The 15049-nt window shown below is 37.4% G+C and overlaps 1 long non-coding RNA gene across 3 annotated transcripts in view; it reads left to right on the top strand.

The window, feature by feature from the left end:
• The window catches only part of LOC141372994 (uncharacterized), a 38624-nt gene extending 24065 nt beyond the window's left edge, over positions 1–14559 (top strand). For all 3 annotated transcript variants that reach the window (XR_012378582.1, XR_012378579.1, XR_012378580.1), the window contains 2 exons: positions 13538–13652; positions 14325–14559. This is a non-coding gene — a long non-coding RNA (uncharacterized lncRNA). The remainder of the gene's footprint in view (positions 1–13537; positions 13653–14324) is intronic.
• Positions 14560–15049: the final 490 nt, after the last annotated feature.

Here is a 15049-nt window from a genome sequence, read left to right as displayed (position 1 = left end):
CAGTGAAAGATTATTTGGGTTGTGTCCAGAAGAACAAAAACAACAGATTTTTCTCTGCTAAAGATGCTGTGAAGGGAATAAAAAGAAAAGCTACAGACTCGGAAAATATTTGCAAACCACTTATCCAGCAAAGGACTTGCATTTAAAATATATAAAGAACTCTCATAAGCCAACTGTAAAAAACAAACAATTAGAAAATGGGCCAAAGATATGAAGAGACATTTCACTGAAGAAGGTATTCAGAGGCAAATGAATATATAAAAATATATTCAGCATCATTAGTCATTAGGGAAATACAAATTAAAACCATAATGAGATATCACTATACATCTAACAGAACGGCTAAAATAAAAAATGGTAATAATACCAAATGCTGGTGAGGATGTGGAGAAACTGGACCATCTATTCATCACTGATGGGATTGCAAAATGGTACAGCTAGTCTGGAAAGGTTATGCCAGTTATTTACAAAGAAAGACATGTGCTTACCATATGACCTAGCAATAAAAGCTTTGGCTTTTATTCCAGAGAAATAAAAATTTAAGTTCACACAAAAACCTATATGTGAATGTTGATAGCTCTTTATTCATGATAGAGAAAAATAAAGGGAGTTTTTAAAGGGTATAAATTCAAAGGACAAAAAAGCACTTTTGAGATCTAACTAAGGAAGTTTATTTGGGTGTACCTTGAGTTTTGGTTTAGAAAAATATATTTATGTTGCATGCAATCATTTCTGTGAATAGATATATTATCGCAAGCCATCCTAGGTTCTAGGAATATTTTTGCTACTCACTTTACCAACACACTAGGCATCACAATGCAAATATTCAAGGTCAGAGATTGTTTTGTAATAGTATTGTTCCCATGATACCAGTATATCCAAGTAGTGCCGAAGTAATAATTAAAATATACAAAGCCAGAAACTAATGTCTAAAAAATTGTTCCAAACATCAGATATATGAAATTGTAAGTGAATAATTTGGTGTCATATAGACCATATTTTTTTCTGTTTTGATGAGAATTTTACAAACTGTGACTTATAAGATTTCTTGTATTTATAGAACATAGAACAATGTCTTCATATAGTATCAACTCTGTCTGTGTGGAAAGTCACATGTTTTGTGCATCCTGACTCAAAGAAAAAGAAAAAAAGCTTAACCATGCTAGAGAAAAGGTTGAAATACTGTTCTATTTTCTCCAAAGAAAGTGTTGTTACAAAATTGTTCTCATATAAAGAGACAAAGTGTATCTAGTCAGAAAAATTATGGGAGAAAAATATTATAGAGTTGCATCAAGCCACTAATCAATAAAAGTATTCTGTCTTTTAAAATTTTGTGATATCTGTAGTATTTTTAAAAATTTGTTACTTTTAGGTCTTATTTTCTGATTCAAAATAAATATTCACTTTCAAATCAAATTTTGTATTCATAATTTTATCTTCATTTTCTTAAAGAGTATATTCAAAACTGTACAAACTTTGGTACAATTTTTTACAAAATTGAAACCTAGATCTGTCCCAAGAGAAGAGAAGAGGAGAGGATCAGGAATGAAATTTGGAAGCTGGAAAGCAGATGGATGAGTAACTTAGCCAACCAGCAAGGGCCCATGTAAACAGTAAGGGTTCTTAAAGCTTAAGCTAAAACCTAAGCTAGTGGTAGTAGAAGCATAGAAGCATATATAGAACCTCAGAAAGGCTCAGATAATCCAAACACAGAGGAGCATATCAGGATGAAACCAGGAAGACCAAGTAAAATCTGCTTAAGAACTAAGTGTTCATAACATTATATAATCACTGAATATTAATTTTATGAGCAATTATTACATTCCCTCAATTCATTGAGAAAAAGAGGAAACTACATATGTATGAGCAGTGAGATAGGGGTGTAAGCGAGTTAAGTTTTCATCATCCATAGTACTCGATTAATGAAGCTATCTAAATTGGAAAAATCAAGAAAGAAAAGCATAAACATTTTATTTAAAAATATGGAAGGAAATATCAAAAAAGTTATGAAAGGGTTGAAAATGGTTTTGTCTCAGGAACAGAGTAAGAGATAGAGAGGGAAAGGGACATGGAGGTAGTATTTTTTTGTTAAAAGCTTTGTCCAAACATTTAAATTTAAAATTAAAATTTGTGAATGTGCTTGCCTTTGCATTTCATTTGCTATGCCTTGGAGTTCTTCCTATAGCAGTACATACAGGTATGTTTATTTTTTCTTAATGACTGCAGAATCATCTGTTTTATTGCTATAATGTAATTTACTTAACCAAGCTTATATTGATGGACTTTTTTTTTTTTTAGATTATTTATATTTATTTATTTGACAGAGAGAGACAGAGCGAGAGAGGGAACACAAGCAGGGGGAGTGAGAGAGGGAGAAGCAGGCTTCCCGCTGAGCAGGGAGCCCGATGTGGGGCTTGATCCCAGGACCCTGGGATCATGACCCGAGCGGAAGGCAGACACTTAACGAGCCACCCAGGCACTCCATATTGATGGACATTTAATTTGGAGTCAGATCTTTTAAATTACAAAGCCTTAGGGGGAAATCTCTCATGGCATATTTTTGCTTATAAACATATAGGATAAATTCCTAGCAGTGTATTTTTTAAAATTATTTGAAAGAGGGTTTTGTTTTATCTTTTGCATTTTTACAAAGTAACCTTTTTAGACTCGTTTCTTAAAAAAATGTGGATATAGTACAGAGAGTTTTCATATACTCATTATTAATATCTTACATTAGTATGGTACATTTTAAATTAGTGAACCAATATTGATAAATTTTTATTAACTAAACTGCAAGCTTTATTCAGACTTTTTCAGTTTTTAACTCATGTCATTTTTCTAATTCAGGATCCCATTCAGGATACCACATTAAATTTAGTCATCGTGTCTTCTTAGGCTTCCCTTGGCTGCAACATTGTCCCAGACTTTCCTTGTTTTTGGTGACATTGGCAGTCTTGAGAAATAGTGGCTAGGTATTTTGTAGAATGGCCCTCAAACGGGATTTTTCTCTTGGTTAGGATGGAGTTATGTCTTTTTGGAAGGAAAACCACTAAGGGAAAGTGTCATTTTCACCACATTATATCAACGGTGCATGCAATCAACACGACTTCTCACTGTTGATGCTAACCTTGAAGCTCTATTTGTCAGATTACTCCACTGTAAAATTATTCTTATTTTTTCACCCCTTTTCTACTACCCTTTTAACATTTCTTGCAAGGAAGGTCTGCTGTCAGTGAATCCTCCCAGTTTTTGCCCGTAAAAAACAAACAAAAAACAAACAAAAAAAACTTTATTGCTTCTTGACTTTTGAAAGGTAATTTCACTGGACATAGAATTCTAGGCAGGTTTTTAGTTGTTGTTGTCATTGTTCAACATTTTAAGTATTTCAATCTCTCTCTTGTAGTTTGCATTGGTTCTGAGGAGAAGTCCACAGTAATACTTCTTCTTCCTCTGTAGATAAGGTGATTCTTTTTTACTCTGACTTTTCTCAAGAACTTCTCTTTGGTTTTGATTTTTCTGCTGTTTGAATATGCTATTCCCAAGTGTGTGTTTTTTGGTATTTGTACTGCTTGGTGTTTTCTGAGCTTCCTAGATCTGTGGCTTAGTGTTAGCTATTAATTTTGGAAAATTATTGGCCATTATTACTTCAAATCTTTCTTCTGACCCATTCTTTCTTCCCCTTTCTAGTATTCTAATTATGTGTATGTTACACTTTTCGAAATTATCCTACAGTTCTTGGATGTTATGTTTTGTTTTTTTCTTTCATTTGTTTATTTGCATTTCAGTTTGGGACATTCTATTGACTTAACGTTAATCTCATTGGTTCTTCTCTCAGACATTTCCAGTCTACTGATAAGTCTCTCAAAGACAATCTTTATTTCTACTACCACATTTTTTGGTGGTTGTTTTTTGGGGATTTTGTTTTTTAGCACCTAATATTTATTTTTCTTAGACTTTACAACTCTCCAGTTAATTGTCCATCTCCTCTTGCATACTTTTCTATATTCCCTCAAATATTAATCATAGTTTTTTAAAATTCCCTGTCAGATCATTCTAACATCTGTGTTGCATTCAAGTCTGGTTCTGATGTTTGCTTTGTCTCTCCAGAATGTGTTTTTTCTTGTATTTGGCTTGTCTTAGAATTTTTTGTTGGAAGCTATACATGTTGTATTGGGTAAAAGGAACTGAGGTAAATGGGCCTCTAGAGTGAGGTTTTATGTTAATTTGCTGGGAGTGGATCTCTGTTTAATGTTTGAAGTAGCAATAGGTGACAGTGGCCTTGCATTCCTCAAGTTTCTTTGTTTTTGACTCCCCTCCTGAGTTTTGTCACTCTTAACTACTCCCCTTGGAGAGAATTTACATCTTTCAGCTCTAAGTCTGCAACCCCAACCAGTATCTCTTTCTCAGGCTAGACCATAGTCAGCCTCTAGCAATTTGTCAAAGTTGCCATCTAAGTGTTTCTACCGGTTTGGCTCCACAGGCATCTGCTTCTGGTAAGCAGATCTCAACTTTGACTCTCTGGATTCCAGATTTGGGGGTGCCAATTTGTCCTGTGACTTCAGTTCTCTGATGAGTCCAAGAAAAGTCATTGATTTTCAGTTTGTTCAGTTTTATGTTGTTGTAAGAATAGGAGTGACCCAGAACTGAAATTAGAAGTGTCCTAGCAGCAGAGATACTTTGATAAATATTGGCAAGTTGTCCTCCAAAAATTTTTCACCAGCTTATGTTTCCATGATAATGTGTGCAATGACTTCAATATATTCTTATTTTTAAATATCTTGACATCCACACTTGCTAATATTTGACCTTGAGACTGAGATGAACTTTAAAAGAGAGTAGATATTAGAGAAAATCTTAAAGAGAACTTATTTTCAAAATGCAAATGCATTTTTGTTATGTATTCACATGTCATTACATTTTATTATAATGGTGGTAGCTGTCTATTTTGATTTCCAAAGGGACTTATTAGCTTGACCTAAAGAAAGAGGAAGTTGGGATGGGGTACATTGGATTCTAATAAGAATTCCTCCAGTTATGCTCTTTTTTAATTAAAAGAAATTAATAGGCAGGAACACTGATTTTGCTGAGAAATTGGTAGATTTGCATGCATTTGGATTAACACATACAAAATGTATCAGAATTTTTGTAAGTTAGGAATCAAAATTGAATTTTCTGACCTTGGTCTGGCTCTAGGAGGGAGCATAGCTCAATCTATTATTTGCGTGCAGCTGACTTCTACACTAATCCTTGATAGTTTCAAACCCTGCCTCTTCTTTCTTTTTTAAAACAAAAATATTCTGTTAGAATTTCTCTTAGTTTCCTTGATTATTGCCAGGAAAGTAATGAGTGCTTTCCCCCTATCTCTCCTTCCATGTAGAGATGATGAAGCAGAATGAGTAGATTTTTTTTTCTTTTTTCCACACGAATGTTATTTTTCCGTAAATGCTTTTTCTGTAACTGGAAAATACACTTCAAAATCCAGTAAATGCTTTTTTAGTCGGCAAAGAGCAAAATCCTAGCAAGCCAATGATCTTTCTGTTGGACATAACTCTTCAATCATTATTTTACCTCGCTGAAAAATTTATCCTGAAAATAGTTAACCTTTAGTGTTAGGTAGAACGGATGAAAAGAAAGGTCTGATATTTCAGGGCCAAAATGCAAAAAAGAAAGAAAAGAAAAAGAAAAAAAAGTCAAAGAATTTTGAATGATCAAGCCATCTTAATTCAAGCTTATTTTACTTCCAAAGTAAAAAACATGGAGACTGTTTTAAATGGGTTATTTAATTATTGTGAAGAAGCACAGTGTCATTTCTTCACTTGCTGATATAAATGTCTATTCATGGTAAATAAATTCTATATTCTAAGGAATGTTAAAATGCTCCCCATCCCTGTAAACAATATGCTATGTAAGGGAAATGAAATATGAAACAAAGCCAAAACTCTTATTGCAGCTTTGTTTTGTTAACTTCTGTGTTCGTAAGATATTGTCAGTCGTGATGAAATGTAGGACTTTACTAAATGTTATCATTTAATGACATGGAGTATGAAAAAATAAAACAAGTCACACTTGATGTTTTGGTTGGGACAAACTGAAAAAGTTATTTCCACATTTATATGACAATATTGCTATAAGCAGTGTTGCAAACTGGCCAATATTCAAGTTTTTAAAAAAAATAATTCAGGTTCTACCCCCTCTGACCATAGAAGTATATGTATCTCGTAGTTTAAAGCATCACAAAACAAAAGTTAAAGCTTTCATCTGGATACTGATCTCATTCTTTTAGACACTGTATTTTACCAAAAGCAATTTTCGGGCCTAAGGATTTGAAGTAAATGTGAATTATTTTTAAGAGATTATGCAGCCAGGGGCACCTGGGTGGCTCAATCGTTAAGCGTCTGCCTTCGGTTCAGGTCATGATCCCAGGGTCCTGGGATGGAGCCCTGCATCGGGCTCCCTGCTTGGCGGGAAGCCTGCTTCTCCCTCTCCCACTCCCCCTGCTTGTGTTCCTGCTCTCGCTAACTCTCTCTCTGTCAAATAAATAAACAAATAATCTTAAAAAGAGAGAGAGAGAGAGATTTTGCAGCCAATAAAAGTGAATTTAATTACCCAAATGAAAACTTACTATATGAACATAAGGCCTTTCACTCCCAAATCCCTCTGCTTCTGTTTTAACAGAGTTTCTGAGTGGGAGAATGTTCTGAAATCGCCCACTTTACAGCTCACTTTCTAAACCAGAAGCCCAGGATTAGAGGGATTTTATCTATGTACAGATAAGCAACAGTAGTTAAAATATCTTCTACATTTAGCCAGAATCACCTTTGTTCTGTTGTCCTTCCTCAAGTCAAAAAGAAGTTTCTCAAAAGGTTCTCATGCTACTAAATGTTATACTTCAGTTTTTGTTTATCCCATCAAGACTGTGGCACCTAGAATTTATGTGTCTTCTCTTTTTCTTGACTTGAATAGAAAATATCATTCCAGAGAGAGCTCTCAATCCTAAAAACTTAAAAAAATCTTTTGTATCATGAGAAAAATAATACTAGGAATAATGGTGCCATTTAGATGTACAGTCCTGCCAAATGAACTCTAACCCGAAGTTTATCAAGAGGCATATTGATGAGAATCTGTCAATTTCACGATAATTTGGGGGCTGACATTTTGTTGGTGAATTTATAGACTAAAGATTAACTACTTTCAATAAGTGATACATTAACTCTTTATATGTGAGCAGACTAGGAACAAGGGTAGGGAATGAGAAGAAACAGGGAAAGAGAAGTGAGAAATATAGCTGATTTTTTACTCTTGGGAAGATGGGCATTTCATATTGACAATCCACTCTCAGATGCAGTAGTGAGGAGGTATCTGAAGTAACAACCAACCCATGTAGCAGAAAAGGTCTGCTGCCTTCTCAAGTACATGTGTAGTAATTACCAACTCTTTCTGGAGACCCATTGCCTCTCCTCTTTTTTCTTGAGCAGTCTGACTGCATTTCAGTTCCTCCAAGGATGGGTCACTGTTCAGAACTAATTGTTTCTTTTGCCCCCCTCCCTTTTTTTTTTTACTGATTTTCCCTTTTTGAACTCCTGTAGTGGCATACTGTAACAGTCTGAACCTAGAGAAGCCTATACAGTTCAGCAGTCTGTGCGTTGAAAATACATCATTCCTAGCCTGTTTGATGCTATCAAATATAACATTGTCTGGTGTAATGAAATAGGGTTCAGTGTAGAATAATGAACTCCAGTGTAAGAAAGCAAGGGGTATGTCCCATCTCTACCACTTTATGGGTGAATGTCCTTAGCAAAGTATGTTTATTCGCTGAGTCCTTATTTTCTCATTGGCAAGTGAGTGTAATAATAGCACTTGCTTCATGGGTTTTAAGTCATTATTACATGAGCTCCTGCCTCAATAGTGCTTAGCATAGAGCATGGGATATTAACAGACACTCAATGAATGTTACTGCACAAAAGAGGTTGAAGAAAAAACATTGCAAATCTAACTAGAAGGTAATTGAGTACAGTACCCACGCCTTGTTTAAAGCAATTCCTTGGAAATGTGGTGAAGTGTTTAAGATTAGTTGATACACATCTTAGAACTCAAGTGTCGAGTGTGCAGCTTTCTGGATTCAAGCCACAGACTGGAGGGCACAGAACAGTGGCTGACTCTGATTCTAATAGCTGACAGAGCCTAACCATAATCCATTAGGCCTAAGGCATCAGATAAACTTGTGGTATTCTTAACATCAGTCATTATTAATTAATTTAAATATTAAAGCAGGGGTGCATCCCAAGGGGAGTTCCTGCCATTCAAGGAAGGGCTTATGGCTTTTATCAAACAAGGTCCAAAAACAGATGATCCATTTTGTGAAGCTCTTCCTTACAGGTTGACTTAATGAAACAGAACTTTCAAAAACTTCCCTTCTAGAATTATTGAGATTTGGCCTTTTAACTACACATCATGACTCAGAAAAAGAAAGAAAGGAAAAAAAAAAAAAAGGCTAAAGAATCAATAATTACTTTCTAGCCAATTAGTCCTTGCTAATTTCGAGTGGACTTGTGTTTCTATAATAAAGTATGACTTGGAATTTAAAAGATGTATGATGCTATGTAATATAAATATTGCTCTAGTTATTAGGCTCAGTGCCCCAGTTTTGTTCTTTGTGATCTCCTCTAGTTGTATGACATAGTCGTGGAGGGGTCAAAGTAGGTTAGTCATTTTTCATAGCAGTAGTTCATTCATCTGTTATTTTTTATTTGCTTTGGGTTACTCAACAATGCTCTTTCCCAGTCTTTGACATTTATTCCTGCGGGTCAGCAGATGGCATAAAAAGAAATTAAGTACTAAGTTGTAAACTGACTCTTTGTTATGCAGTCTGGTGGAAATTTTGATAGAAAAGCGGCGGTTAAAAACAACTGTTTAAAATAAAGTTTGTGAATGATGCATGGTTTCCAATAATCTATTCCTTCCTTTTTCTCCTGTACCACTGATTATCAAGATTTCAATAACTATAAATAAACTCTCCAGATGCAGAGGCTAAAACTGCCAATCAAAATTCTCTGCAGTCTTTTATGAGTTCCTGGCTGAGTGCCTTCCTATTTTTTCCTGGTAGGAAATGGGTCCAGCATGCCTTATGCTGGATACTTCAATATTAACTCTTTCCTCAGGATCTTCTACTTGAACATCTACAAAGTCACAAATGCTAGCTAGCTGACATATACAAAAAAGCTATATTGATACCATTGCCAAGAAATTTCTTTAAAGCGAGTCACATTCCAAGGCAGTGTTTGCCAAAATGGTGCCATTGAAATTCAAAGGAAGTAAAAGACACACTCTTTAAATACCTCTGTGATTCCTATGAAAAGCCCTTCAGTGTCCTAGTGTCTTTTAGTTTGTTTTTAAGTAGGCTCCATTCCGGGCTTGAATTCAGGATCCTGAGATCAAGACCTGAGCTGAGATCAAGAGTCAGATGCTTAACCAATTGAACCCTCCAAGTGCCCCCAGTAGCCGAGTGTCTTATACCCCACATTGAAGTATCCAAGGGTAACATTTAACCTAGTCCCTCTTGCACTGTCCTTTCCATCTTGCTCCCTTGTTGACAGGAGAGCCCTCTGGGCTTGAACTTTGCTTACCCGAAATGGCAAGGTAGACAGTGGACGAGCTACATGGATCATTGTTACAGGATCTTGAGTGAGTGAGGTTAAATTCATAATAGTCATTAGGATGTTAGCTCAAATCATTTCAATCTTCATTTTTAATATAATAAAAAGTTTTTGACTCAGGCAGCTAAATGATTTCTCCAGGTGCGGTTCCCTGCCATTGGTTAGTCTTACTGCCTTAGTTTCTATGAGGTTGAGTTATAAATTGCACTGGTATTAGTCTTATTGCCTTGTTTCTGTGAGGCTGAGTTATAAATCGGGGAAGGCTTTGCTAATCCCAGAAGGCTTTCTGAAATAGCTTTGTAGTCAAAATAAGAAACAATTATTGGGAAGAAGCAGTTTCTTTAGACAATAGTTAGGAATATTGGTCCATTGCTCCCAGGGCTGGCTTCATGAGCATACAAATCTCTAGGGGCCCACCGGAGGACCTCAAGCTTGGTTTACGCACTGCTACTGCTGACGAGGGAGCAGAAGGCTAGCTGAGGACAAAGCACAAGCTGACACCTCGCACCCTCCCCGCACCCAACAATCCCGGATGGGATTTGCGTGACATTCTTCCAGGAAGCATCCAACTATCTTAATGTTAATGCATTGCTAGAGGGAAAAACAACCTTTAACTTGACAATGGCAAGGGCTCCAGTATCCTGTGAGTCTTCTTTAACATATGAAAATCCTTTTGAAACCTCCCTTTTCTTTACCTCACCCAACTCCCAAGTATATAATCAGCCACCGCTCACAACCCCGGTGCGGCTGCTCTTTCTGCCCACGGCTCCTGTCCCCATGCTTTAATCAAACCACCATTTTGCACCAAAGACGTCTCAAGAATTCTTTCTTGGTCGTCGGCTCCGGACCTCACCCCACCAAACCTCACCTATATTCCAAAACCACATTACTGCCATCTTAAGATTCTTAATAATTTTATCCTTGAACTCATGGTTTTAAGTGAAGTGAAATAGGGCAATGGAACGAACACGTATTTGAACAGATAAGATACATACGATGTGCATGATGGCTGTGATTCCTTGTTGCCCCGTTCTCCTATAATGGTCACAGTGACCCCTGAGCACAGCACTCAGGTGCACCCATGATGCACAGGAGTTCACTGCGACGTGAAGCAAATCAAGGCAATATTATTAGGTTTATGACTAAGTGGGAGAAGGGCAGTCTGACAACCCTGAGAGGCCCCTTTTTCTTTTTGAAAGGGAACTTGCTTCATAAGCAGATAAAAGATAATGGAGTTCTAAGAAACACAAAACAACTAAGGAACTCTGTCATATCTTTCCTTACTCATGTTACTTCCCTGTATTAGCCAATCACATATGCTAGAAATCATGATCCAAAGGAAAGAGAGTGATCCATGGTTACCTTTTCTGTTAGTCTTTCTTTCCCCACCCGTAAGTTGAAGGTAGTGTTAATAGAATGTACTTGCATAGGAAGTGGAAATAAAAACAGTTGAGTCAGTATTCTGCAGCATTTCTGCCCTTCTGATAGGAATAAAATACATATGCAATGTATGAGCTATAAAATGCAAATTGTGTGATTTTGATGATGCTACATACGAGTTAAAGGACTTTGTTTAAGACTAGCATGTATCAATATAAAAATGAATGGTAAAACTCATGCTTATAAGTTAAATTTTTATTTTTTTCTTTATTTATAATGCATTAAGTAAAAATAAAAAAGACACCATGACAAGTCAAGAGAAAGACTGGAAGAAAGGGAAAAGTGTTAATTTTAATACCTCTAGTAGCATGCTATTTTCTGCTTTTTGAATAAGAGGTTCTACATTTTCATTTTCTTCTGGGCCCTGCTAATGATACAGCTGGCCCTCATGGCTCCAGAGTTGTTTGGGTTTTGACCTTGCGCCGTCAGTAAGGGATGGAGTTTGGGACAAAAGAAGGGGAGGTGAGACGCTAACAACTCAAGCCCCTTGCTTCCAGAGGAGGCCCTGTGGACTCTCCTCTTTATTGTTTTAATGGAGGTCTTTCTTGTCGTTTTGAGAATTATCTTAGTAATAGTAGGTTCTAATGGCTCCCTAACCAAAGAATGGTCTCAGTATTTCTCCTTGTTTCTGATTTTCTAAATACACAGAAGCTTAAGTGAGGTTTGCTATTGTTACTTCCTAGAGGGCAAGTTCAAATGCTTGTGTTCAATCATTTACTTTCAAAACCATTTCCTTTTCATTCCATTAATCCCATAATTTGAGGTCACTAAAAGCATTTTACACATATCCTGCGGAGTTTGATTCTCTCCCTTGCCCTTTATTCTTCTGTTCTGATTTCATTTTCCATTTATTCTTAGGTGCACAGCACTGCAGTCAGGATCCAGGCCTTTGTAGATATCCTGTTGGTTGCTGCTAAAGGAAAAAAAAGAGAGAGAGAGAGAGAGAGTCACATTGCTAATGCTCTTTAAAATTCTCCTAGGAGGGACATCTGGGTGGCTCAGTCAGTTGAGTGTCTGATCTTGATTTTGGCTCAGGTTGTGATCTTAGGGTTATGAGATGGAGCCCACCGTTGGGCTCCACACTTAGCAGGGAGTCTTTGGGATTCTCTCTCTCGCTCTCTCTCTCAAACAAAAAGTATAAATAAATAAATAAATAAAATTCTCCTAAGTGGCCATAACCAACTGAGCAAGATGTCAATCATGCTTTATCCCCGCCTTCAACTCTAGAGTCCTTTCATGACCTTTAAGTAAATCTTTTGATTTCACCATAACCTCTTTTGCCTTTTCAGTTTCTCTGATACCCAACCTCACGTTGTCTAATTCCTAGAGTCTTAGTATCAGAGAGTGCTAAGGTGTAAATTCCGTTCTGATTTCTTTCATCTGTGTCCTAACAGAAGCTTCAAAGTTTCAGGACAGACAGACTTTGTGCCTGGCCCCCACAGATGTGCCCTGCCCTTACCTGCCTTACTCTGGACAGTTCAGAAACACCAAGCTACTTGTAGTTCTTCGAAGGTGCCCTCTGTCTCAGACCCCCTTACTTGCCTCATGTGAGTCTTCCTGTCTAGAATCTTCTCCTCTGTCTTCCTCACCTAGATAATTACTTTTCAAGCTCTAAGTACCATCTCTGGCACTACCCCCTCTAGAAGCCCTTCCTGTTCCTTCACAAGGTGAATTAAGAACCATAGGGCCTGTGTTACCCTGGCTGTCACTCTACTCAGCCAATACTATATTACACCAAAATCATCTAATTATATGATAGCCTTCAGACCACACTGCAATGTGTCTTTTTATTTGCTGCAAGTTCTGTAGTCCTGGGCACACAGCAGGTATTTAGCACATATATATATATATATTTTTGGCCTAAAAGGTGGACTGAATTAGATGTATTCTAATCTAATATGTGATATCTTTTCTGGATATTATTTATGTGGTTCTAACCCAGAGATCACCAATATATGTGTAGAAATTATGTACATCAGTTGGGGTACCTAAGTGGCTCAGTCAGTTAAACATCTGACTCTTGATTTTGGCTCAGGTCATGTCTCAGGGTTGTGAGATTGAGCCCCAAAACAGGCTGCACGCTGGGCATGGAGCCTGCTTAAGATTCTCTTTCTTCCTCTCCCTTTGCCCCTTTCTCCCCCCACCATCACACTCTCTTAAAAAAAATTAAATTAAAATAAACAAAATAACTTAAATGCATCAGCATTATTCTTCTAGGACTTTTAAAGTCATAGGACCTTAAAATTAGAAGGACCCCCAGAATCTCCTACTTGTTGCCGGGATCACCTTTACATAGCTTTAGTCACTCGTTATCCATTTTATTTTATCATTTAATTTAATTTAAATTTTATAACCAAAGTTGGGGGAAGAGGATGATTGAGGAAGAGAGTTTCTTGGATCCTTTCTATCCAAAGCTAATCCCTAATATAAATTCTCTTTTCCAGAGCCTATTCCAATCAGAGATGAACTACTCATATCAGACATAGGGGAAAAGTCACCAGAAACTTGGGCAAATCCTTTCGTAAGAATATCCAACAGAAGACTCCACAAAATTTCCAGGTATTCGAGAGTTCTATTATTAGCTCAGCTAAGAAAAGCCTTTAGAAAACAGTTTTGCATCCTCTTCATGGGGTTTAGTCGGAATTTTAACTTTTAAGGACTTTTTCAAATCTTTCCTCCTGGATAAAGTTAATTGCCTTTGGTTGTCATTTTCGTCTGTATCCTGCGTCACTTATAAGACTGACGTCTGTTTTTCTCAGACTAGAAGAAGTACACTGGATTCCAAGAAACAACGTCCATGTTTTTCAAGTTCTCCAGTGTCACTATCTCCTTATATATCTGTCATACCTGGCTTCACACAAACACACAGACTTTAGGCTTCTGGTGGTGAGAAAAGCTCGTCTCGCTGCTCAGATTGGAGACTGATCATTTGTCCACATATCTAGGGGCCCAGCCTAAGGAAGAGGGCCTGGGCCAGAAATCTCACACGTGGACTTCTCCTTCATGTACTCATGCTGGCTTTTTATGAGGCTCAAGGGTTTCTTACCTTGTTCTCTCTGCCTAGTCCCTCTACTGCCGAGATAGACACTGCCTTCCTAACTTGGCCAGCTTATTTTGAGAGGTGAGGGAAAAAAGTATACACGGAGTCAGAAGTGCTGTAGAAATGAAAATAAGGTGTTCACTCTCCTATCCATAACGAGAGTTCATTTTTTATCTTCCTTTGCATTACAGACTGGTCAGTCCAGATGGGGTGGAGCAGAGAAGGAAGGGCCGGGAGAGATGAGAGGAGGCGTCCAGCAAGAAGAGAAGATAGACTAGCCTGTGTTGACTTGTTTCTCCATGTACTGATTTAGACCTCTTATTAATCAGAAGACTCCTGGATACAGAATGTTTTTCTCTGAAAAGAAAATGAATTGCCAAATTATAAAACTAAGACAATGAGATGGAGAGATTTCTTACCTATGATTTGACTGTGGGTTACCTCCTCCTCCCCATGTTTGTCCTTTGAGCGTCAGAATTGCTCTGAAATTTAATAGATACAATAGATAACAGAGCCCAACTGGCTTCTGGACAGTTCTATAGGGCCCATAGCACTCAGCGCCATAGTTCAGTACCACCCTGTGTGGCCTGTGGCATTGCGCCCACTGCAATAACGAAAGCAACCGATACTTCCTGCTCCTAAAGACAAAACATGCGCGTGCCTCAGGTTCGTCGGCGCGCGCTTGTGTTCCTCCCTGAATGTAACTAGTGCTTCATCAGTGAGCCAGGACGGCGGAGGCGGGGATTGTTTTCTATTTTATTTTTAATGTTCCCTCTAGGCTCCAGACTCACTGGAGACATCCTGACACATAATGCTTTGCCCAGCACAATGTGATGCCCTTTACCTAGTAAAAGATGGAGTTTCATAAAGGTGCTGCCTTCCCCTCAGAACAAACAACGGAAATGCATCAGGAGAG

The sequence above is a fragment of the Callorhinus ursinus genome, unplaced genomic scaffold (genome assembly GCF_003265705.2).
Source record: "Callorhinus ursinus isolate GAN/ISIS: 27379988/994484 unplaced genomic scaffold, GSC_fseal_2.0 scaffold6, whole genome shotgun sequence".
Taxonomy (NCBI): Eukaryota; Metazoa; Chordata; class Mammalia; order Carnivora; family Otariidae; genus Callorhinus; species Callorhinus ursinus.
Note: the sequence above shows the minus strand (reverse complement) of the source record. Positions and strands in the feature narration are given on the sequence as shown.